Source organism: Arachis stenosperma, chromosome 6, assembly GCF_014773155.1.
Source record: "Arachis stenosperma cultivar V10309 chromosome 6, arast.V10309.gnm1.PFL2, whole genome shotgun sequence".
NCBI classification, from domain to species: Eukaryota; Viridiplantae; Streptophyta; class Magnoliopsida; order Fabales; family Fabaceae; genus Arachis; species Arachis stenosperma.
Genome location: NC_080382.1, coordinates 38,569,017 through 38,594,616, shown reverse-complemented (window position 1 = coordinate 38,594,616; position 25,600 = coordinate 38,569,017). Strand labels below are relative to the sequence as shown.

Below are 25,600 nucleotides of genomic sequence, written 5' to 3'. Positions count from 1 at the left end.
ATCAAAAGCAAAAAAAAGTCCATTTACAATAATGAAGAAAATGTGGAAAGAACTGATCAAACAAATAAAAGTCTAATTTACTTTATTTCGCTTCTCAAAAGATCTTATGATCGTAGTCACTTCTTCATCATTGTGATTATATAACTCGAAGTAGTATCAAGATGGCACACATGGGAGCGGCCCTGTATCGAACTGTTCAAAGTCTTCCTCTCCATGCCACCAAAGCTTTTATGGAGGAGGCCAAACGGGAGTTTGATCGGATAAAAGGCTTGAAGGAAGAGCTTGAAGTGAAGGTGGCCAAGTTGGAAAAAGATCTGGAGAATGAGAAGGCGAGTTCCCTCTCTTTGGCTGCCTCTGTAAGGCTGGCTGAGGACATGGCACTAAGGCATAAGGATAGTTATGTCACATCTTATCGGGAGGGAATGCGTCTGAAGGAGGAGTTGGAGAACGCCCGAGCTGATTACTCCGAGCTCCAGGGTCATCTTGTTGGCAGTGTAACTGCTGTCTATCAGAACCTGACCTGAAGGAGCAGGTCCGGGTTATTGCTCCTGAGGCCGACCTTACTCTCTTCAGCCTGGACAATGTTGTGAGGGATGGTAAGATTATTCCTGATGACCAGGATAATGATGATGTTGAACCTCCCCCAGTGCCTTCTGTCAAAGTGTCGACCTCCTCGGTTCCTCCCGTTGTGTCTGATCCGGATTGCCAGATTCTGAACCGGGATGATGGAACTGTAGATGCTGTGCCTATTCAGACTCGCCCTCCTTCTCCCCGTACTGATGCTGCCGAGAAGGCTCCCGATCTTTCCTGATCTTCTTTTTAAGTATTTGTGTAAATAGCCTGGTTTTTGGGCTTTTGAACTGTTTATTGTTTTGTTTAACAATTGACGCTTTTTAGTTGCCTGCTTGGCAACTTTTATTTTGAAAAACAAAAGTAGCTTTCTGAGGTAGATTTTGGTGGCCTCTTGAAGCTTTATTATACTATGCTTTTATTGCGCTTTAACGTGGTATCTCTTCTGGTTTCTGAGAGTGTTAGAATCTTGTTGCTTGACCTCTTTGGATTGCTTTTGTACTTATTGTTTGTAACTTGGATCCGTTAAGGCCGTGACTGTGTGGGTCCAACTTGTTTCTCGATTTTCTCGCTCTTGCTTGTATTTTTAGCCCCCCATAACCGATTTCTTTGTGTTGGTCCCCTTCTAAGTTATTTTTGTAATCCTCTTTCTTGGACCTTTGTTAGGTCTCTTTCAGGGATTACTTTTATAACTTGTCTTGTAGGAAACCGACTTCATTAGGTCGATCTCTTCTAAGTTATTTTTGTAATCCTCTTTCTTGGACCTTTGTCAGGTCTCTTTCAGGGATTACTTTTATAACTTGTTTTGTAGGAAACCGACTTCGTTAGGTCGATCTATTCTGAGTTATTTTTGTAATCCTCTTTATTGGACCTTTGTCAGGTCTCTTTCAGGGATTACTTTTATAACTTGTTTTGTAGGAAACCGACTTCGTTAGGTCGATCTCTTCTAATTTATAGCAATTCCTCTTTAATAGGGTTGGCCATACCTCTTTCCAGGGATTTGCTGATAACTTGGGTTGACTTGGTCCGACTTTTTAGTGTCGGCCAGTCTTTTTAAGTTATTATATAGCAATCCATAAGACCTCGTCAGGTTCTTTTTGGGATCACTTTCGATAACTTCTTGCATTATTCTGTGTTCATCTTTGCCGATTTGTAGATGGTGGTTTCTGTCCCGATTTGATCGTCCTTTAGGTGAATCGCGTTTTCACCTTTGTCGGATGATCATTCCTATCGAGATCGTACAGTGAATCTGTTCTTCACTTTCTGTCGATCTGTTGCTTTATAATCGGACGATGAATGCTTCCGATTAATGCGTCTTGGGAATTTGTAGAATATCTGAAATGTATTTTATTCAAAGAAAGTGCAAATATATACATGCGGGAGATTTTCGTACCCTTAAGTCGGATTAAATCTCAGTCTTGATGCCTCATTAAAAAACCTTTTCAGGAAAAAGAGTGCATCTTGTGATGAGATCTTTTACCTTTCCTAGCTATAGTACCTTCTTAGGTTACAGGCGTGCCGTGATCTAGGGAGTTCTCGTCCCTCAAGTTTGGACAGTCTGTAGTAGCCCTTCCCAAGTACTTCTATGACTAGGTAAGGTCCTTTCCAGTTGGCTGCCAGCTTTCCTTCTCCAGGTCGAGTTGTTCCAATATCATTTCGGATTAAGATGAGATCATTCTCAGCGAAACCTCTTGGCACTACCTTTTGATTATACCTGAAAGCCATTTGCCGCTTTAGTGCTTCTTCTCTGATCCGAGCTCTTTCTTGGATTTCTGGAAGTAGGTCGAGCTCTTTTCTTTGAAGTTGAGAGTTGGTTTGTTCATTGTAGTGGACTACTCGGGAAGACCCTTCCTCGACTTCTATTGGAATCATTGCCTCCACTCCGTATGCTAATCGAAATGGTGATTCATTCGTAGTAGAATGGGGGGTTGTTCGATACGCCCATAGTGCTTGTGGAAGTTCCTCGGCCCAAGCTCCCTTTGCTTCTTGCAGTCTCTGTTTCAGCCCAGCCAATATGACATTGTTGGCCGCTTCGGCTTGTCCATTGGCTTGGGGATGTTCGATGGAGGTGAACTGGTGTTTTATATTCAAGTCGGCCACTAGTTTTCTGAAGCCTGCATCTGTGAATTGGGTGCCATTGTCTGTTGTGATGGAGTATGGGACCCCGAACCTTGTAACGATGTTCCTATATAGAAATTTCCAGCTTTTTTGAGCAGTGGCGTTGGCTAGGGATTCTGCCTCGATCCATTTTGTGAAATAGTCTACCCCTACTATGAGGAATTTGACTTGTCCCGATCCCTGTGGAAAGGGTCTGAGAAGATCGAGTCCCCACTTTGCAAATGGCCAGGGTGAGGTCACGCTAATGAGCTTTTCCGGTGGGGCGATGTGAAAGTTGGCATGCTTCTGACATGGTGGACATGTCTTTACAAATTCTGTAGCTTCCTTTCGTAGAGTTGGCCAATAGAATCCCGTCCGAAGTACCTTTTTGGTGAGAGCTTGTGTTCCGAGATGATTACCACAAATGCCGCTGTGTACTTCCTCCAAGACTTCCTTTGTATTAGAGGTCGGTACGCATTTTAACAATGGTATTGAGATCCCTCTTTTGTACAGGGTGTTGTTTATGATAGTGTAGTACTGTGCCTCCCTTTTCAACCTCTTTGCCTCCTTTTCATCTATAGGGAGCGCTTCTATTTTGAGGTAGTTAATTATGGGGGTCATCCATCCTTGATCCCGACTTGTTATGGCTAGGAATTTTTCTTCTTCCGATATTGACGGGTTCTGCAGTATTTCCTGGATGAGGCTTCTATTGTTGCCCCCTGGTTTGGTGCTGGCTAGTTTTGAGAGTACGTCAGCTCGGGCATTTTGCTCGCGGGATATGTGGCAAATCCTATATTCCCTGAGTTGTCCGAGCTGTTCCTTGGTTTTATCCAAATATTTTTTCATGGTAGGATCTTTGGCTTGGTAGCTCCCTGTTATTTGTGAGGTAACGACTTGTGAATCGCTGTAGATGTTGAGTTTCTGAGCTCCAACTTCCCTAGCCAGCTTCAAACAAGCTAATAACGCTTCGTATTCTGCCTAGTTGTTTGAGGCTGGGAATCCGAATTTGAGGGAAAGCTCAAGTTGGGTTCCTTGGTTGCTTTCGATTATCACACTTGCACTGCTTCCGGTTTTATTGGAGGAACCGTCCATGTATATATTCCACTCTATGGGGATCTCCGGGGTGTCTGTCAATTCTGCAATGAAGTCGGCTAGGTATTGTGATTTAATTGTTGTCCGTGCCTCGTATTGGAGGTCGAACTCGAATAACTCGATTGCCCATTGTAAGATTCTTCTTGCTAGTTAGTCCGAACCTTAATGGTATGAGCTTGGAAGTACGGGCGAAGTCATCGGGATGTTAGTATGAGAGCATAGGCAAAATTCTATATTTTCTGGTAGTTCAGCTCTGACTCTTACAGTGCTTTACTAATGAAGTAGACGGGTTGTTGCCCGCCCTCGTCTTCTCTAATTAGTGTTGAGGCTATTGCCCGACTTCCTACTGCGAGGTACAATATGAGTGGCTCTCCTTCTCCTGGTCGAGATAGGATAGGTGGCCGTCCCAAAAATTCTTTGAAGTCTCGGAAGGCTTGCTCACATTCCGTTGTCCACTCGAAGTTCTTTCCCTTCTTTAAAGTAGCATAGAAAGGGAGGGATCTTATCGCTGACCTTGCTAGGAATCTGGACAAGGCCGCCAATCTCCCATTGAGTTGTTGTACCTCTTTGACGTAGGTTGGGCTTTTCATGTTGAGTATGGCCTGGCATTTATCTAGATTTGCCTCAATTCCTCTTTGTGTGAGCATAAAGCCCAAGAACTTACCTGCTTCCACTACGAAGGTGCATTTAGCCGGTTTAAGTCGCATGCCATGCTTCCGTATGGTGTCGAACACTTGAACCAAGTCGGTTAGTAATGTCTCTTCACTTTGTGTCTTTATCAGCATGTCATCCACGTAGACCTCTATGATTTTTCCGATGTGGTCTGAGAAGACCTTATTCATTAGCCTTTGATAAGTAGCTCCCGCATTCTTAAGGCCAAAAGGCATTACGATGTAGCAAAAGTTTGCTTTGGGTGTTAGAAACGAGGTTTTTTCTTGATCCGGTGGATACATTGGGATCTGGTTGTACCCCGAGTATGCGTCCATAAATGAGAGATACTTATATCCAGATGAGGCATCTACTAGAGCGTCGATGCTTGGGAGTGGATAAGGATCTTTTGGGCAGGCTTTGTTGAGGTCGGTGTAGTCGGTGCACATTCGCCACTTCCTATTTGACTTTCTCACCAAGACGACGTTTGCTAGCCATAGTGGGTACTTGACTTCCCTTATGAATCCTGCCTCTAGCAGTGCTTGCACCTGTTCTTCCACAGCCTGAGATCGTTTTGGCCTGAGTTTTCTTCTTCTTTGTTGTACCGGCTGGGATCCCGGATAGACTGCCAACTTGTGGTTCATCAGTTCGGGATCTATGCCTGGCATGTCGGCGGCTTTCCATGCGAAAAGATCAACATTATCTCGTAGGAACTGTATGAGTGATTCCTTTGCGTCTCTTTTCAGGATTGTGCCAATATTAGTTGTCTTATCCGAGGTGTCTCCGATCTGAACTTTCTCTACTTCACCTTCAGGCTGTGGACGGAGTTCTTCTCGCCTCTGAGCTCCACCAAGTTTGATTGTGTGGAACTCTTCTCCTTTGCCTCTGAGGTTTAGACTTTCGTTATAACAGCGACGTGCCATCTTTTGATCTGCTTTTATTGTAGCTATCCCTTCTGCAGTTGGGAATTTCATACATAGATGTGGAGTTGAAACTATTGCGCCGAGTTGGTTTAACGTTGTTTGACCTATTAAGGTATTGTAAGCTGATCTTACGTCGACCACGATGTAGTCTATCTTGAGTGTTCTGGATTGGTTCCCCTTTCCGAAGGTTGTATGTAGCGATACGTATCCCAATGGTTGTACTAGGGTATCCCCAAGTACGAACAGGTTGTTCGGGTATGCTCTTAGCTCTTTTCCTTCTAAGCCGAGCTTATCGAAGGCAGTTTTGAATAAGATGTCGGCGAAGCTTCCTTGGTCAACTAATGTACGGTGGAGATTGGTGTTTGCCAGTATGATGGTGATGACCATGGGGTCGTCGTGTCCTGAGATGATTCCGGATGCGTCTTCTTTGGGAAACGTAATTGCTGGGATGTCTAGCGCCTCATTCTTTCCTTCGACATGGTATACTTCTTTGAGGTGTCACTTGTGGGATGATTTGGAGATTCCTCCTCCCGCGAATCCGCCGTGTATCATGTGGACGTGTCTTTCCGGTATGCGTGGTGATCGCTCGGATCGTCCGACATCTTCATCCCTTCTTGTTTTTCTTGGCTCTTGCTGCTAGGACATCTAGGCCAGTTTCACTAACCTTTTCTTTACTATTTTAGGATATTTTCATGCATTTTCTTAGTGAATAAGGCATATTTTGGATGAAAATACACTTACACTCTGATTCAAGCAACTATTGTGAATTTTGCATGATTTCATGAGATTTTTGTTAGAATTGCATGATAAATTGATGATGCATAATCTCATGATTTGGCTAGAGCTTTGATGCACTCTAATTGCTTGATTTCAGGGCAAAGGAAGCATGGAAGAGCCACGTTAGCATTCACGTTAACTTAGTTAACGTGAACACTAACGTGGGAATGGTAAAAAGCTTGCAAAGTTAATGAAAAAAGTGATCACTAATAACGCTTGTAAAGCCATCTATAGCTCACGTTACTTGCCACGTTAACCAAGTTAACGTGGTAGTTAACGTAGAAGAAAGGAGCTCCCAACGTTAAGAGAAAAGGTGACCCACACTAACATTGGGAAAGTAGGCAATGATCCACGTTAAGAGTCACGTTAACTTTGTTAACGTGAACTCTAACATGGAATATGAGCAACAATGCCAACGTTAGTGACATTCACTTTTGTCACTAACATTGGATCACAAAGCATTGCCTACGTTAACTTTCACGTTAACCAAGTTAACGTGAAAGTTAACGTGAAGTTGAAAACAAGGAGCCAACGTTAGTGACACTCACTTTTGTCACTAACGTTGGAAGATGGCATCATTCTACGTTGAGAATCACGTTAACAAAGTTAACGTGAGTTCTAACGTAAACAACAAAGGCACTAAGCAACGTTAATGGGAAAAGTGAGTCCCATTCACATTCTCGAAGGTGATAGACCCCACGTTGAGAGTCACGTTAGCCAATCTAACGTGAAAGTTAACGTAGGGGGCAAGAGGCAACCAACGTTAATGGGAAAAGTGATTCCCATTAACGTTTGCGAAGGAGGCATGAGCCAACGTTACTGGGAAAAGTGAGTCCCAATAACGTTGGCCAAAGAGTGAGAATGCAACGTTATTAGTCACGTTAAGACTACTAACGTTGGAATTAACGTGGGCATTTAAGGGTAGAACGTTAGTAGAAAAAGTGAATGCCACTAACATTTTCGCACCTAAAATGTTATTCAACGTTAAGCTCACTAAATGCCCAAGCCTAATTCATATTTCTCTGCAAGCTGGGCCCACTAAAGATGAGAACTACTTCAATTCAAGATCCAGAGCCCACATCCAAGACTTGAAGAATTGACTAGAATATCCTGAGGAGTAGTATATATAGGAGTAGATTTGAACTAGAGAAAAACCTTACTTTTAGACTTTAGAGAACTACTCTCTGTATATTTTACTTTTCTGCACTTTTAGCATGAATTCTTCTTTTCTGCCATTTTCCATTTCTAGAGCTATGAACAACTAAACCCCTTTCATTGGGTTAGGGAGCTCTGTTGTAATTTGATGGATCAATTATAGTTCTCATTCTTCTTCTTCTTTCTTTTCTCTTGATCTTACTAGAAAGCTTTTCGATCTTAATTCAATTGGTTAGTTGTCTTGGAAAAGAAACTCTCCATAATTGGATCTCCTTTGAGCCTTGGAAAAGGGATGAGGAGATCATGCTAGAAATGCTTTCTCATGTTGGACCAAATTGGGGGTTGGCGGATATAGTGACATGTAATCCTCCCAATACTTTAATTTGGAAATACATGTGGTAAAATCAGTGACCACACTTCATCTCTTCCCATGAGCAATTAAATCAAGAAATTGGGCAATTGTTCAAGCTTAGAGAAATTGGATTGCCAAGGAATTGGAATCCAATCACTTAAGATTGCCAAGGAGATTAATGAATGCATTGATTGAGGAAGAGATGAGAATGAACTTGATCCGGAGAATATAACATCTCCTGAACCCAATGATTCCCCTACTTCTGATCTTACCCATTCTTTTTACTTTCTGTCATTTACTTTCATGCTCATTACCCCAAATCCCCATTTTAGATTCTGCACTTTAGTTTCTGTTGTTTACTTTCCAGTCATTTACATTTCTGCAACTACTCAATCTAAATTCTGTTTAGCTCAACTAGCTTATTCTTCTAACTAAAGTTGCTTGACCAATCAATCCCTGTGGGATTCGACCTCACTCTATTGTGAGTTTTACTTGACGACAATTCGGTATACTTGCCGAAGGGAAATTTGTTGAGAGACAAGTTTTCATGCATCAAGTTTATGGCGCCGTTGCTGGGGATTGATTTTGAATCAACAATGATTAAGTTTGAAGATCACTAGATTGAGCATTTTTTTTCCTTTCTGTTTATTTGATTCAGTTAATTTCTGTTAGTTTGTTTTAATTTCTTCCTCAACCCCTTCACACTCTTTATTTTCTTTTCGCTCTTTCTTTCTTTGATAATTGCAATTCTGCTCACTAACCCACTAACTGTTTGATAATTTGCATCACTCACACTAACAACTACTCTAACAATAGTAATTTTTTCATTTTATCTCTTGTTGTGCACTCTGTTTATTGTATGACAGGGAGAAAAAAAGGAGTTTTAACACCCTTTGATTTAGAGCCTGAAAGAACCCTTCGGAGACTAAGAAGGGAAGCAAGAGGAAAGAGAATTATTGGTGCTGAGGAAGAAGAGGAAGAGTACTTTGAACCCAACATGGAAGAGAATTTGGAAAACAACCATGAAGAAGAGGCTCATAATCATGCCAGAGAAGGCCATGCAAACCATGCTGGGCCAGAAAGGAGAGTTCTAGGCTCCTACATCAATCCTAATCCAAGAAACTGTGGAAGCAGTATTTAGAAACCCACCATACATGCCAACAATTTCGAACTAAAACCCCAGCTCATCACTATCGTTCAGAAAAATTGTTCATTTGGAGGAAGTGCCCAAGAAGACCCTAATCAACATCTAGCCACCTTCTTGAGGATTTGTGACACTGTGAAATCCAATGGAGTCCACCCAGATGTCTATAGGTTGCTCTTGTTCCCTTTTTCACTCAGGGACAAGGCATCCAAGTGGCTGGAATCCTTCCCAAAGGAGAGCTTAACAAATTGGGAAAAAGTGGTGAACAAGTTCTTGGCAAGATTCTACTCTCCTCAAAGGATCAACAGGCTGAGAGCTGAGGTGCAAACCTTCAGACAACAAGATGGTGAGACACTCTATGTAGCATGGGAAAGATTCAAAGACCTAACAAGAAGATGCCCACTAGAAATGTTCAATGAATGGGTTCAACTTCACATTTTCTATGAAGGTCTTTCCTATGAGTCAAAGAAGGCTATGGATCATTCATCAGGAGGCTCTCTAAACAAGAAGAAAACAATTAAAGAGGCCATAGATGTCACTAAAACAGTTGCTGAAAATGACTACTTCTACGCCTCCGAAAGAAGTAACACCAGAGGAGTAATGGAGCTGAACCACATGGATGCATTGTTAGCTCAAAATAAGATGATCACCAAGCAGCTAGCAGATCTTACCAAGAAGGTGGAGGAGAACCATGTGGCAGCAGCCATCACCTCATCATCAGCTCAAGAAGGAGCAACCAGAGGAGAAGAAGGTGACTGGGAGCAAGCCAACTATGTTGGAAACTCATCTAGACAAGTCCATGATCCATACTCCAAAACTTACAACTCTGGATGGAGAAATCACCCCAACTTTGGATGGGGAAACCAACAAGATCAAGGGCAAAATCATAGACGCCATAACCACAACTCCAACAACAATGCAACTCATCAAAATACCTCACAGAAATATCATCAACATCCAGCTAACCAATCATCTCAACCAACCAATTTCAACCCATCATCCATAACTGAGGATAGGCTCTCAAAGATTGAGGCTCTACTTGAAAATATATGTAGAGAAGTCCAAGACAACAAAGTGTTTAAGGAAGAAGTACGATCTAACATCAAGAATCAAGGAGAAAATATCAAGGGATTGGAGTGTCAAGTAGGGTATCTATCTCAACAAATTCCCAAACCTACTGATGGATTCCCCAGTGATACAGAGAAGAATCCAAGAGGAGAGACAAAGAAAGTAAGATGGAAGAATGCAAAATGATAACCACAAGTGATGAAGAGAGTATGAATGGAGCAGAACACCTCCAAAAGAATCAAAAGGAAGGCCGGGAGAAACGAAGCTATGCAAGTCAACCTACACCCAAGGAAGAGCTAAAGGAGAAGGAGGCATTGAACCCATATGCACCCTTTCCCCACAGGCTTGAAGGTGGTGTAGCAGGGATAATGTATTCAAGGTTCCTTGATATGTTTGCATCTCTTGATGTAAATATACCATTCATTAGAGCCCTTTAGCAAATGCCTTTCTACATCAAGTACATAAAGGGGTTACTAGCTAGAAAAAGTCCATTGAAAGGTGGACAAACAATAACGATGAACAGGGATTGCAGTGCTCTTATTCAACCAGGGCCACCTACAAAGAAGGAGGATCCTGGAAGTTTCCACATTCCTTGTGCCATAGGAGAAACAATGATTGACAAGGGACTTTGTGACTTGGGAGCAAGCATCAACTTAATGCCCCTCTCCCTCATGAAGAAGCTCCAAATCAATGAACTAACTCCTACTGATGTAATTATTAGATTGGCTGACAAAACTTAAAGACAAGCAATATGAGTGGTTGAAAATGTACTAGTGAAGGTTGGGAGTTACTATCTTCCCACAGATTTTGTTGTTCTGGAAATGGATGAGAATCCTATTTATCCCATCATTCTGGGAAGACCATTCCTAACTACAGCCAGAGCACTCATAGATATAGAGCGAGGAGAGCTAGTACTGAGAATACATGATGAGCAGCTCACTTTCAATGTTTTTAACCCCTCACAAGAATCAAGTCAAGAAGACAAGGAACCAAGAGAAGAGCAGAATGAAGTACTAATGCAAGAAACGAACAAGGAAGCACAAACAACACAATTGGAAACCCCATTGGTTGGAGAGCCAAGTATTCAAGAAGAACCTCATTCAAGGATGATCCAAGGGGAACCAGAACCACCAGAATCATACAGAGTCAGCAACAAGGAGTCCTTAGGGAAAGAAGCTATAAAAAGCAACACAGCATCAATGGGAACAAGGAGGAAATCTCCAAGGGGATGGAGAAATAAGAAAATCCCTACAGAAAATTTCTCGCCAGGTGAAGAAGTGATCTCTACCTACTTCCCACCCATACCATTGCACCTTCCCACTATTCCATCTCAGCTGCCTCTCGTGTACACCATCAATAAAATCGTGTCCTTAGAGCATGTGGAGCTTGTCAACAAAGCCAATGGACATAGGTTCACTACAAGAGGAGAAGACTTCAAGCACTATCAGCCACCCTGACAAGGATTAAACGTCAAGCTAATGACGCTAAAGAAGCGTTTCATGGGAGGCAACCCATGTTCTATCCCCTCTCTCTTAAATCTCTAATAGTATTACTAAGGCAAATTCCATGAAATTCTAACTCAATATTGACAACCAAGCACCTCTACATGCAACGTATAGTACATGATAAGTTTGGTGTTCAAAGCGCACTTTGAACACATCTTATGAGGAATTTGATTCCCTAAACTTGTTGCACCATGTGATCACAAACAAGTTTGGTGTACCAACGTGCATGCATGGGGAGCCTCATGGTTGATTGATTTGCATTCATGGAAAGCAATTAGTCATTCAAAAACAAAAGAAAAAGATTTTTTTTTAAATTTTCCCACCAAAATTTCAATTAATTTTTGTATTTTTTAGGGAATCCAAAAAGAACATTGATGGTACTTGATAGGACAAAGGAGGAAGGGAGATTCAGCCACTAACACCAAGGCAATTTCACACTTGTCTTCAAAGGGAATGATCTTGGAAATGTTGCCATGCAACATTGGGAATGGATGGCTTGGGAGACCAAACCAAAACCCTCATAAAAGAGGTGATCCTGGTGCTCATTCAACCCCAAAAACCCAACCGTCCATCATCAATCAACATCACCAATCCACACCCTTCAACAATTACCATCTGCTTATATAAACCCCTTCACACAGCCCCTCCGTACGCACCCCACACTCTTACTCATTCCACTTCCTTCTTTTGGGCATACATACCTCTACCCCCCCCCCCCACCAAGCACTTCACACATACCCTCCTAGCTACCTTGAGAATAGCCAACACATCAACAATCTTGCATGGCATCATCGAGCTCTAAGAAACAAAAAGGGAAGGAACCCATAGAGCATCCTCCTTTTGATGAAGGGCGATTTAAAACCTTCCATCATGCACTCCAGTATGGGTGGATGGCTGACAAAGAAATCATTTATGAACTAGGCTTTCAAGTCACAAAAGCTGAGTGCCCAGACATCACAAGGAAGGTGGAACAACGCCGATGGGAGCTCCTCACTGATCCAATCACAAGGGTGAATGCAAATCTAGTGAGAAAGTTCTATGCAAATGCAGTGAGACAAGACAAGGAGGACGACTCATACACAAGTTTTGTGAGAGGGATCATAGTGGACTTTAGTCCCATGACTATCATGAGAGCACTAAAATTGAGAAGCATACCTTTTGAAGAGGAGAGCTATCACTCGAGAATGGACAAAAACCCTAACTATGACCAGATTATACAAGACATATGTGTGCAAGGAGCAGATTGGGAAAGAGGCCCCAAAGGGAATCCCAAATTTATAAAAAGAGGAGATCTTCTCCCTGAGGCTAAAGGTTGGTTCGAAATTGTAAGGAGATCCATCCTTCCAGCCGGAAATAACTCAGAAGTAAACCTTAAGAGAGCAACAATGGTGCAATGTCTATTAAAGGGAGGAGAGATCAAGGTTCATGAGCTCATAGCCCAGGGCATTCGGAAGCTTGCTGAGAAGAGCGATTCTGGAGGAAAGTTGGGTTATCCCAGCACCATTTTTTTGTCTTTGCAAACTGGCTAGGGTGATATTTGAGGATGAAAACCCCGAGTGGATATAGGTGGGGATTCCAATCACTTATCGTCGGATGCATGCTGCTGCAACTCCACTACCTCCACGAAGGGTACGAAAAAGGTCAGCCCATCAAGCTGAAGAAGAACAATATCCACCTCCACAGGAACAACCCCCAGCCACCATAAGCATGCACCAATTGCAAGAGGCTATTGACACCTTATCTAGGCAATGCATGGAAAGTCAAAGGGTACAAAGGGAGTTTCAAATGCAATTAATGGATCGCCAAGAAGGATCACTCTCTAGGTGGATGAATCAGCAAGAGGAATGGCAAAAACAATTGATGGACCAGCAAATAGAACAAGGAAAACAATGGAGTGAATCATTCCATAACCTGAATCAGAAACAAGATCAATAACAAGAAGCCATCCAAAGGCTAACCAACATCCAAGCACATCAAGGTACACACATCCATGAGATGCATCGGAAACAGAGAGAACAAGCAGACATTTTCGATGATTACAGAGCATTTGCAGAAGGTGTCTACATGAGTGAGACTGGATATCATGTGAATACCCAAGCCAGGCTTGGGTATTTCGTCGAACAACTACCTGTTTTGCATCCTGGAGTAACAAAATATGAAGATGTAAAGGATGAGCTAGCACGAGTAGAGCGTGAGAGGGCAGAGCAAAGTCATGAATCAGTTAGGAAGGCACTGGAGGATTGGAAGATAGCCAGAATGAATCGAATGAAAGGAAGTACAAGTGGACAAAGTAACCCTAAAGAAGGGAAGGAAGCAGAGAAACATGAGCATGCCAACAAGTGAAAGGTGGTGAAGTCCCTTCTTAGTTTACCTTTTTCAAAGCTTTAAATAAGGAAAATCATGTATGAAATAGAACATGCTTCCATGAGTAGATTAGGACTTTCAATTCTGTTTTTAAATTTAGTTGCTTAGGTTAATTGTGCTTGCTTAAGTGTCTTGAGTGTTCACTTTCATCTCTCTTACCTGTATGCTTGTCTCTTTAAGTTTATCAAAAAGAAAATGTTATGAAAAGAACAAGAGTGGAGTTGTTTGGTGAAGTACATTCTGAATGTTTGTGGTGGGATGATTTGTAAGCTAAGTTGGTTCACCAAATAAGGAAAGAAAGCAACTATCTATCCTGAATCCTATGCTTGAGACACACCCTTTGAGACTAACTAATCAATAAGATCCCAATAAGAAAAGAGAAAGAGCAATAAAAGTGAAAAAGAAAGAAACACAATAAGAAATAATGCTAGGCACCAAGGGTTTTAAAATTGAGGCATGTGTATGTGGTGTTTATGTACAAGGGATATACTTGGATGAATAAGCTCTTAGGGGTGCCTTATCACCTAGTAACTTGGATTAACTAATCCGGGATTATCGGTTGAAAGTCCACTATCAAGAGTAACCCTTGCTACAGAGCACTTAGTAACCCAAAGAGGTGCTGGACACCAAGGTCTCAATGAAGGAAAAATAACAAACCATGTGCCTGTGGTGTGTATGTATGAGGGAAAGAGACTTGAGGGAGTAAGTCCTTAGGGGTGTCTTAACACCTAGCACCTTAAACCAACTGGTTTGGGAGTGTTGGCTGAAAGCTTATCATAAAAAGTCGCCCTCTTACAGAGCACTTAGCCAAAAGAAAAAAAAATGTAAATAAACTTTGAAAAAGAAGGAAGGATCAATAAGAAAGAAATCTCAAGGGATGCAATCAAGGAAGGACCAAGGAGTTGATAAAGGCTTGAAACCTAAAAAGGAGGAACCTAAGTTGCTATGCATGAAACTCCATAAACCAGGAATTGTACTTCTATATTATCTTCTTGTTCTTCCATTTCATTCTTCTTATGCTTCAGTACTTGCTTAGGGACAAGTGGTGCACGAAATCATGATCACTACAACTTCGCACAACTAACCAGCAAGTGTACTGGGTCGTCCAAGTAATAAACCTTACGCGAGTAAGGGTCGATCCCACAGAGATTGTTGGTATGAAATATGCTATGGTCACCTTGTAAATCTCAGTCAGGCAGACTCAAATGGGTATAGATGATGAATAAAGCATAAAGATAAAGATAGAGATACTTATGTATATCATTGGTGAGAGCTTCAGATAAGCGTATGAAGATGCCTTCCCTTCCGTCTCTCTGCTTTCTTACTGTCTTCATCCAATCCTTCTTACTCCTTTCCATGGCAAGCTTATGTAAGGGTTTCACCGTTGTCAGTGGCTACCTCCCATCCTCTCAGTGAAAATGTTCCTATGCTCTGTCACAGCATATGGCTAATCAGCTGTCGGTTCTCGGTCAGGCCGGAATAGAATCCAGTGATTCTTTTGCGTCTGTCACTAACACCCCGCCTGCTAGGAGTTTGAAGCACGTCACAGTCATTCAATCATTGAATCCTACTCAGAATACCACAGACAAGGTTAGACCTTCCGGATTCTCTTGAATGCCGCCATCAGTTCTCGCCTATACCACGAAGACTGATGAGCGGATAATTTGTATGCTTTTTGGCATTGTTTTTAGTATGTTTTTGATATGATCTAGTTAGTTTTTAGTATATTTTTATTAGTTTTTAGTTAAAATTCACTTTTCTGGACTTTACTATGAGTTTGTGTGTTTTTCTGTGATTTCAGGTATTTTCTGGCTGAAATTGAGGGACCTGAGCAAAAATCTGATCCAGAGACTCAAAAGGACTGCAGATGCTGTTGGATTCTGACCTCCCTGCACTCGAAGTGGATTTTCTGGAGCTACAGAAGCCCAATTGGCGCGCTCTCAACGGCGTTGGAAAGTAGACATCCTGGGCTTTCCAGCAATATATGATAGTCCATACTTTGCCCAAGATTTGATGGCCCAAACCGGCGTTCAAAGTCACCTCAAGAAATCCCAGCGTTAAACGCTGGAACTGGCACCTAATTGGGAGTTAAACGCCCAAACTGGCACTAAAGCTGGCGTTTAACTCCAAGGAGAGTCTCTACACGAAATTTCTTCATTGCTCAGCCCAAGCACACACCAAGTGGGCCCGGAAGTGGATTTTTATGTCATTTACTCATCTTTGTACACCTTAGGCTACTAGTTTCTATAAGTAAGACCTTTTACTATTGTATTTTAAAGACACATCTTGGTAGCTATCTTTGAGTTTTATGCTATCTTAGATCATTGGGAGGCTGGCCATTCGGCCATGCCTAGACCTTATGCTTATGTATTTTCAACGGTGGAGTTTCTACACACCATAGATTAAGGTGTGGAGCTCTGCTGTACCTCGAGTATTAATGCAATTACTATTGTTCTTCCATTCAATTCCGCTTGTTCTTTATCCAAGATATCACTTGTTCTTCAACATGATGAAGGTGATGATTGACGCCCATCACCATTCTCACCCATGAACAAGGTGACTGACAACCATTCTTGTTCTACAAGCATCTGAGGCTTAGTGAATATCTCTTGGATTCCTGATTGCACGATGCATGGTTGATCGCCTGACAACCGAGTGCTCGCCTGACAAACGAGCCAACCATTCCGTGAGATCAGAGTCTTCGTGGTATAGGCAAGAACTGATGGCAGCATTCAAGAGAATCCGGAAGGTCTAATCTTGTCTGTGGTATTCTGAGTAGGATTCAATGATTGAATGACTGTGATGTGCTTCAAACCTGTAACCTACTGGGCGTTAGTGACAGACGCAAAAGAGTTATTCTATTCCGGTAGGGGAGGGAACCAAACCGGTGATTGGCAGCACTGTGACAGAGTGTGTGCATTAGCTTTCACTGCGCGGATGGGAGGTAGCTGCTGACAACAGTGAAACCTTACACGAGCTTGCCATGGAAAGGAGTAAGAAAGGATTGGATGAAGGCATTAGGAAAGCAGAGAGACGGAAGGGAAGGCATCTTCATACACTTGTCTGAAGCTCTTACACCAATGAATTACATAAGTATCTCTATCCTTATCTTTTATGTTATTTTCGTTCATCACCATATACATCTGAGTTTGCCTGACTAAGATTTACAAGATGACCATAGCTTGCTTCAATGCTAACAATCTCCGTGGGATCGACCCTTACTCACGTAAGGTTTATTACTTGGACGACCCAGTGCACTTGCTGGTTAGTTGTGCGAAGTTGTGTAATGCCATGGTATTGAGCCACCAAGTTCTTGGAGCCATTACCGGGGATTGTTTGAGTTGTGAAAAAGTATTGTTCACAATTTCGCGCACCAAGTTTTTGGCGCCGTTGCCGGGGATTGTTCAAGTTTTGAGCAAGCTTTTGGTAACATCAGTGCCAAGATCCGGCAACAACATCAAGTTCTTGGTGTTATTGCCCGGGATTGTTTAGGCTGGACAACTGACGGTTCATCTTGTTGCTTAGATTAGGTATTAATTTTTTTTTCGAAATTCTTGAAGATGAATTCTAGAGTTTCATGATGATTTGTTGAAATCTGGCTGGCTGAGAAGCCATGTCTAATCTGATTGGACCGAGGTTTCAACTTATCACCACAAGAGCTTGTTGATTCTCATCAATTTTGCTCTTGGAGCAGTGATCTGCTAAGATTTGGCTGACCTTTGGTCATGTCTAGTGTTTTGGACCGAAGCTTTCTTTGAAAGCTTGGCTGGCTGTGAAGCCATGTCTAATTCCTGGACCGGAGTCTTAGACTAGCATTGCACTGATTCCTGGAATTCTCATTAAGAATTTTGATACCTTTTCCTACTTAATTTTCGAAAAACACAAAAAAATTTACAAAACCAAAAAGACCAAAAATATTTGATGTTTCTTGCATAAGTTTAGTGTCTCATCCTAAGTTTGGTGTCAAATGCATGTTTTTGTTATAATTTTCGAATCCATGCATATATTTCTTTGTTTTGATCTTTGAATTCTATTGACTTGAAGTATTTTGTGTGTCTCATATGCATTCTCATATTGTTAGTGTCAGTAGTATACAAACTGCTAAGTTTGGTGTCTTGCATGCATTGTTATTTGATTCATTTTGCATTTTGATTATTAAAAATCCAAAAAATATTTTTTAATTTGTGTCTTTTCAAGTCAATGATACAAAGAATTGAAGATTCAGAACATACTGCAGAGGAATTACACAGAAAAAGCTGAGCATTCAAAAATGCCCAGTGAAGAAGGCAGACTGGCGTTTAAACGCCAGCCAGGGCACCTGGTTGGGCGTTTAACGCCCAAAGAGGTAGCATTTTGGGCGTTAAATGCCAGAATGTATACCATTCTGGGCGTTTAACGCCAGGATGGTTCTAGGGGGAAGATTTTGTTTTCAAATCAATTTTCTTAGTTTTTCAAAATCAAATCTTTTTCAAATCAAATCTTTTCAATCAAATGTTTTCAAAATCAATTTCTTTCCTTTTTAAAAGATACTTACTAACAATTAATGATTTGATTGAACATCTCAAAAATTGTTGCCTTTTCTGTTGAGGAAGGTTTTATGTTTGAATCATATCTTTTCTTGTTAGGCAAGTCATTAATTTTTAAAATCATATCTTTTCAAAGTGTTTTCAAATCATATCTTTTAAAATTGTTTTCAAATCATATCTTCTCAATCACATCTTTTTAAAACCATAACTTTTCAATTAAATCTTTTTAACCACATCTTTTTCAAATTAGTTTTCAATCAAATCTTTTTAATTTCTAATTTCAAAATCTTTTTCAAAAATCACTTGATTTCTTTTCCACTTTGATTTTCGAAAATCAATTAATGTTTTTCAAAAATGTTTTCAAATATTTTAATGAATTTTCGAAAATTCTCTTCCCTCCTTCCCACATCCTTCTATTTATGGAGTACCACTCCTTCTAAATGCACAATTCGAACCTTATCTAAGTAAAGTTCGAATTCTTCTTCTCCTTCTTCTTTCTATTTCTCTTTTCCTCTGACATTTCAAGGAATCTCTATACTGTGACATAGAGGATTCCACACTTTCTGTTTCTCTTCTCTTTCATATGAGCAGGAGCAGAGACAAAGGCATTCTTGTTGAAGCTGACCCTGAACCTGAGAGGACCTTGAAGCGAAAGCTAAGAGAAGCCAAGGCACAACTCTCTTTAGAGGACCTGACCGAATTCTTCAGGGAAGAAGAACACATGGCAGCCGAAAACAATAACAATGCAAACAATGCAAGGAAGGTGCTTGGTGACTTTACTACACCTACTCCTGATTTCTATGGGAGAAGCATCTCTATCCCTGCCATTGGAGCAAACAACTTTGAGCTTAAGCCTCAATTAGTTTCTCTAATGCAACAGAATTGCAAGTTTCATGGACTTCCAATGGAAGATCCTCATCAGTTTTTAGCTGAGTTCTTGCAAATCTGTGACACAGTCAAGACTAATGGGGTTAACCCTGAGGTCTACAGACTGATGCTATTCCCTTTTGCTGTAAGAGACAGTGCTAGAATATGGTTGGATTCTCAACCTAAAGAAAGCCTGGACTCTTGGGAAAAGCTAGTCAATGCCTTCTTGGCAAAGTTCTTTCCACCACAAAGATGGAGTAAGCTTAGAGTGGAAGTCCAAACCTTCAGACAGAAGGATGGAGAATCCCTCTATGAAGCTTGGGAAAGATACAAACAATTAATCAGAAGATGTCCCTCAGACATGCTTTCTGAATGGAGCATCATAGGTATCTTCTATGATGGTCTCTCTGAACTATCCAAGATGTCTTTGGATAGCTCTGCTGGAGGATCTCTTCATCTGAAGAAGACGCCTGCAGAAGCTCAAGAATTGATTGAAATGGTTGCAAATAACCAATTCATGTACACTTCTGAAAGGAATCCTGTGAACAATGGGACTAGTCAGAAGAAAGGAGTTCTTGAGATTGACACTCTGAATGCCATATTGGCTCAGAACAAGATATTGACTCAACAAGTCAATTTGATTTCTCAAAGTCTGTCTGGAATGCAAAATGCACCAAACAATACTAAGGATGCTTCATCTGAAGAAGAAGCTTATGATCCTGAGAACCCTTCCATGGAAGAGGTGAATTACCTAGGAGAACCCTATGGAAACACCTATAATTCTTCATGGAGAAATCACCCAAATCTCTCATGGAAGAATCAGAGAGACCTCAACAAGGTTTCAATAATAATGGTGGAAGAAACAGGTTTAACAATGGTAAACCTTTTCCATCATCTTCTCAGCAACAGACAGAGAGTTCTAAGCAGAATACTTCTGACTTAGCAACAATGGTCTCTGATCTAATAAAGACCACTCAAAGTTTCATGAATGAAACAAGGTCCTCCATCAGAAATTTGGAAGGACAAGTGGGTCAGCTGAGCAAGAAAGTTACTGAACTCCCTCCTAGCACTCTCCCAAGTAATACAGAAGAAAATCCAAAAGGAGAGTGCAAAGCCATAGACATGGCCGAATATGGAGAGGAAAGAAAGGAGGAGGACGCCACTGAGGAAGACCTCAGTGGGCGTGTACCAATCTCCTCTGAGTTCCTCAATGAGGAACAATGGGAATCTGAGGCTCAAAATGAGACCATAGAGATTCCATTGGACTTACTTCTGCCATTCATGAGCTCTGATGAGTATTCTTCCTCTGAAGAGGATGAGTATGTCACTGAAGAGCAAGTTGCTAAATACCTTGGAGCAATCATGAAACTGAATGACAAGTTATTTAGAAATGAGACTTGGGAGGATGAACCACCCTTGCTCACCAAAGAACTGAATGACTTGTCTAGGCAGAAACTGCCTCAAAAGAGGCAAGATCCTGGGAAGTTTTCTATACCTTGTACCATAGGCACCATGACCTTCAAGAAGGCCTTGTGTGACTTGGGGTCAAGTGTAAACCTCATGCCCCTCTCTGTAATGGAGAAATTAGGGATCTTTGAGGTGCAAGCTGCAAAAATCTCACTAGAGATGGCAGACAACTCAAGAAAACAAGCCTATGGACTTGTAGAGGATGTTCTGGTTAAGGTTGAAGACCATTACATTCCTACTGACTTCATAGTCCTAGAGACTGGGAAGTGCATGGATGAATCCATCATCCTTGGCAGACCCTTTCTAGCCACAGCAAAGGCTGTGATTGATGTTGATAGAGGAGAGTTGATCATTCAAGTGAATGAAGAATCCTTGGTGTTTAAGGCCCAAGGATATCCCTCTGTCATCATGGAGAAGAAGCATGAAGAGCTTCTCTCAAAACAGAGCCAAGCAGAGCCCCCACAGTCAAACTCTAAGTTTGGTGTTGGGAGGCCACAACCAAACTCTAAGTTTGGTGTTGAACCCCACATTCAAACTCTAAGTTTGGTGTTGGGAGGTCCCAACACGGTTCTGAACAACTCTGAGGCTCCATGAGAGTCCTCTGTCAAGCTAATGACAGTAAAGAAGCGCTTGTTGGGAGGCAACCCAATGTTTTATAATTAATTATTTTCTTTTGTTATTTTATCTTTTTTGTAGGTTGATGATCATAAGAAGTCACAAAACAATGAAAAAGCAAAAAAAATGAAAAACAGGAAGAAAAACAGCACACCCTGGAGAAGAAGAAGCTGGCGTTCAAACGCCAGTAATGCTAGCTGTTGGGCGTTTAACGCCCAGTCTGGCACCATTCTGGGCGTTTAACGCCATAAAGGGGCACCAGACTGGCGTTAAACGCCAGTAAAGGGTAAAAACCTGGCGTTAAACGCCAGGAATGGGCACCAGCCCGGCGTTTAACGCCAGAAAAGGCTCAAAACGTGGATTTTGATGCCATTTGGTGCAAGGATGCCTTTTCCTTGACACTACAGGATCTGTGGACCCCACAGGACCCTACCATCACTCTCTCTCTTCTTCCCCCATTCACCAATCACCTCAACACCTCTTCCCCAAAAACCCCTCACCTATCAAATCCCATCTTTCTCTTCACCACTCACATCCATCCTTCATAAAATCCCCACCAACCTCACCCTTCAAATTCAAACCACTTTCCCTCCCAAACCCACCCTCAAATGGCCGAACCCTCATCCCCCTCTTTCCTATATAAACCCCTCTTTACCCCTTCATTTTCCACAACCTAACACCCTTTCTTCCCTTCTTGGCCGAACACACTACCATCTCCCTCTTCCTCATTTCTTCTTCTTCTACTCTCTTCTTTCTTCTTTTGCTCGAGGACGAGCAAACATTTTAAGTTTGGTGTGGTAAAAGCGTTGCTTTTTCATAACCATTTATGGCATCCAAGGCCGGAGAAACCTCTAGAAAGAGGAAAGGGAAGGCAAAGGCTTCCACCTCCGAGTCATGGGAGATGGATAGATTCCTCTCAAGGGTGCATCAAGACCACTTCTATGAAGTTGTGGCCTTGAAGAAGGTGATCCCCGAAGTCCCCTTTTCACTCAAAAGGGTGAATATCCGGAGATCCGCCATGAGATCCGAAGAAGAGGTTGGGAAGTACTTACCAACCCATTCAACAAGTCGGAATCTTGATGGTTCAAGAGTTCTATGCCAATGCATGGATCACCAAGAACCATGACCAAAGTGTGAACCCGGATCCAAAGAATTATCTTACTATGGTTCGGGGGAAATACTTGGATTTTAGTCCGGAAAGTGTGAGGGTGGCGTTCAACTTGCCTATGATGCAAGGAGATGAGCATCCTTACACTAGAAGGGTCAACTTTGATCAAAGGTTGGACCAAGTCCTCACAGTCATATGTGAAGAGGGCGCACAATGGAAGCAAGATTCAAGAGGAAAGCCGGTCCAATTGAGAAGGCATGACCTCAAACCCGTGGCTAGAGGATGGTTAGAGTTCATACAACGCTCAATCATCCCCACTAGCAACTGGTCCGAAGTTACCATAGACCGGGCTATCATGATCCATAGCATCATGATTGGAGAAGAAATAGAGGTTCATGAGGTTATAGCCCAAGAACTCTATAGGGTGGCGGACAAGACCTCTACCTTGGCAAGGTTAGCCTTTCCTCACCTCATTTGTCACCTCTGTTATTCAGTGGGAGTTGACATAGAGGGAGACATCACCATTGATGAGGACAAGCCCATCACTAAGAAAAGGATGGAGTACACAAGAGATCCCACTCATCATGAGATCCCTGAGATTCCTCAAGGGACGAATTTTCCTCCACAAGACTATTGGGGGCAACTAAACACCTCCCTAGGAGAGTTGAGTTCCAATATGGGACAACTAAGGGTGGAGCACCAAGAACACTCCATTCTCCTCCATGAAATTAGAGAAGAACAAAGAATCATGAGAGAGGAGCAACAAAGGCAAGGAAGAGACATTGAGGAGCTCAAGCACTCCATAGGACCTTCAAAAGCAAGGAAGAGCCGCCATCACTAAGGTGGACCCGTTCCTTGATTTCCTTGTTCTTTATTCCTTTGTTTTTCGATTTTTATGCTTTATGTTATCCATGCTTGTGTCTTGTGATCATTAGTGTCTTAGTGTCTATGCCTTAAAGTTATGAATGTCTATGAATCCATCACCTTTCTTGAATAAAAATGTGCTTAATTGAAAAAGGAAGAATTGCATGAAATTTGAATTTTATAATAGTTTAATTATTTGATGTGGTGGCAATATTTTTGTTCTCTGAATGTATGCTTAAACAGTGCATATGTATCTTGAATTTGTGGTTCATGAATGTTGGCTCTTGAAAGAATGATGAAAAAGGAGACATGTTATTGAGGATCTGAAAAATCAATAAAATGATTCTTGAAGCAAGAAAAAGCATTGCTATTCAAAAAAAAAAAAAAAAAAACCGAAAAAAAAAGAAAAAAAAAAAACGAAAAAAAAAAATAAGAGTTGTGATCCAAGGCAAATAAGAGTGTGCTTAAGAACCCTGGACACCTCTAATTGGGGACTTTAGCAAAGCTAAGTCACAATCTGAAAAGGTTCACCCAATTATGTGTCTGTGGCATGTATGTATCCGGTGGTAATACTGGAAAGACAGAGTGCTTTGGGCCACAGCCAAGACTCAATAAATAGCTATGTTCAAGAATCATCATACTTTACTAGGAGAATCATTAACACTATCTGGATTCTAAGTTCCTAAAGAAGCTAACCATTCTGAATTTCAAAGGATAGATTGAGATGCCAAAACTGTTCAGAGGCAAAAAGTTAAAAGCCCCGCTCATCTAATTAATACTGATCTTCACAGATGTTTTTGGAATTCATTGCATATTCTCTTCCTTTTATCTTATTTGATTTTCAGTTGCTTGGGGACAAGCAACAATTTAAGTTTGGTGTTGTGATGAGCGGATAATTTGTATGCTTTTTGGCATTGTTTTTAGTATGTTTTTGATATGATCTAGTTAGTTTTTAGTATATTTTTATTAGTTTTTAGTTAAATTCACTTTTCTGGACTTTACTATGAGTTGTGTGTTTTTCTGTGATTTCAGGTATTTTCTGGCTGAAATTGAGGGACCTGAGCAAAAATCTGATCCAGAGACTCAAAAGGACTGCAGATGCTGTTGGATTCTGACCTCCCTGCACTCGAAGTGGATTTTCTGGAGCTACAGAAGCCCAATTGGCGCGCTCTCAATGGCGTTGGAAAGTAGACATCCTGGGCTTTCCAGCAATATATGATAGTCCATACTTTGCCCAAGATTTGATGGCCCAAACCGGCGTTCAAAGTCACCTCAAGAAATCCCAGCGTTAAACGCTGGAACTGGCACCTAATTGGGAGTTAAACGCCCAAACTGGCACTAAAGCTGGCGTTTAACTCCAAGGAGAGTCTCTACACGAAATTTCTTCATTGCTCAGCCCAAGCACACACCAAGTGGGCCCGGAAGTGGATTTTTATGTCATTTACTCATCTTTGTACACCTTAGGCTACTAGTTTCTATAAGTAGGACCTTTTACTATTGTATTTTAAAGACACATCTTGGTAGCTATCTTTGAGTTTTATGCTATCTTAGATCATTGGGAGGCTGGCCATTCGGCCATGCCTAGACCTTATGCTTATGTATTTTCAACGGTGGAGTTTCTACACACCATAGATTAAGGTGTGGAGCTCTGCTGTACCTCGAGTATTAATGCAATTACTATTGTTCTTCCATTCAATTCCGCTTGTTCTTTATCCAAGATATCACTTGTTCTTCAACATGATGAAGGTGATGATTGACGCCCATCACCATTCTCACCCATGAACAAGGTGACTGACAACCATTCTGTTCTACAAGCATCTGAGGCTTAGTGAATATCTCTTGGATTCCTGATTGCACGATGCATGGTTGATCGCCTGACAACCGAGTGCTCGCCTGACAAACGAGCCAACCATTCCGTGAGATCAGAGTCTTCGTGGTATAGGCAAGAACTGATGGCAGCATTCAAGAGAATCCGGAAGGTCTAACCTTGTCTGTGGTATTCTGAGTAGGATTCAATGATTGAATGACTGTGATGTGCTTCAAACCTGTAACCTACTGGGCGTTAGTGACAGACGCAAAAGAGTTATTCTATTCCGGTAGGGGAGGGAACCAAACCGGTGATTGGCAGCACTGTGACAGAGTGTGTGCATTAGCTTTCACTGCGCGGATGGGAGGTAGCTGCTGACAACAGTGAAACCTTACACGAGCTTGCCATGGAAAGGAGTAAGAAAGGATTGGATGAAGGCATTAGGAAAGCAGAGAGACGGAAGGGAAGGCATCTTCATACACTTGTCTGAAGCTCTTACACCAATGAATTACATAAGTATCTCTATCCTTATCTTTTATGTTATTTTCGTTCATCACCATATACATCTGAGTTTGCCTGACTAAGATTTACAAGATGACCATAGCTTGCTTCAATGCTAACAATCTCCGTGGGATCGACCCTTACTCACGT

General features: G+C 41.6%; 1 non-coding gene across 1 annotated transcript; it reads right to left on the bottom strand.

Moving 5' to 3' along the window:
* Nucleotides 1-19,347: 19,347 nt before the first annotated feature.
* On the bottom strand, nucleotides 19,348-19,455 carry LOC130938374 (small nucleolar RNA R71). The gene has a single exon (XR_009069542.1). It is a non-coding gene; the product is annotated as a small nucleolar RNA R71 (small nucleolar RNA).
* Nucleotides 19,456-25,600: the final 6,145 nt, after the last annotated feature.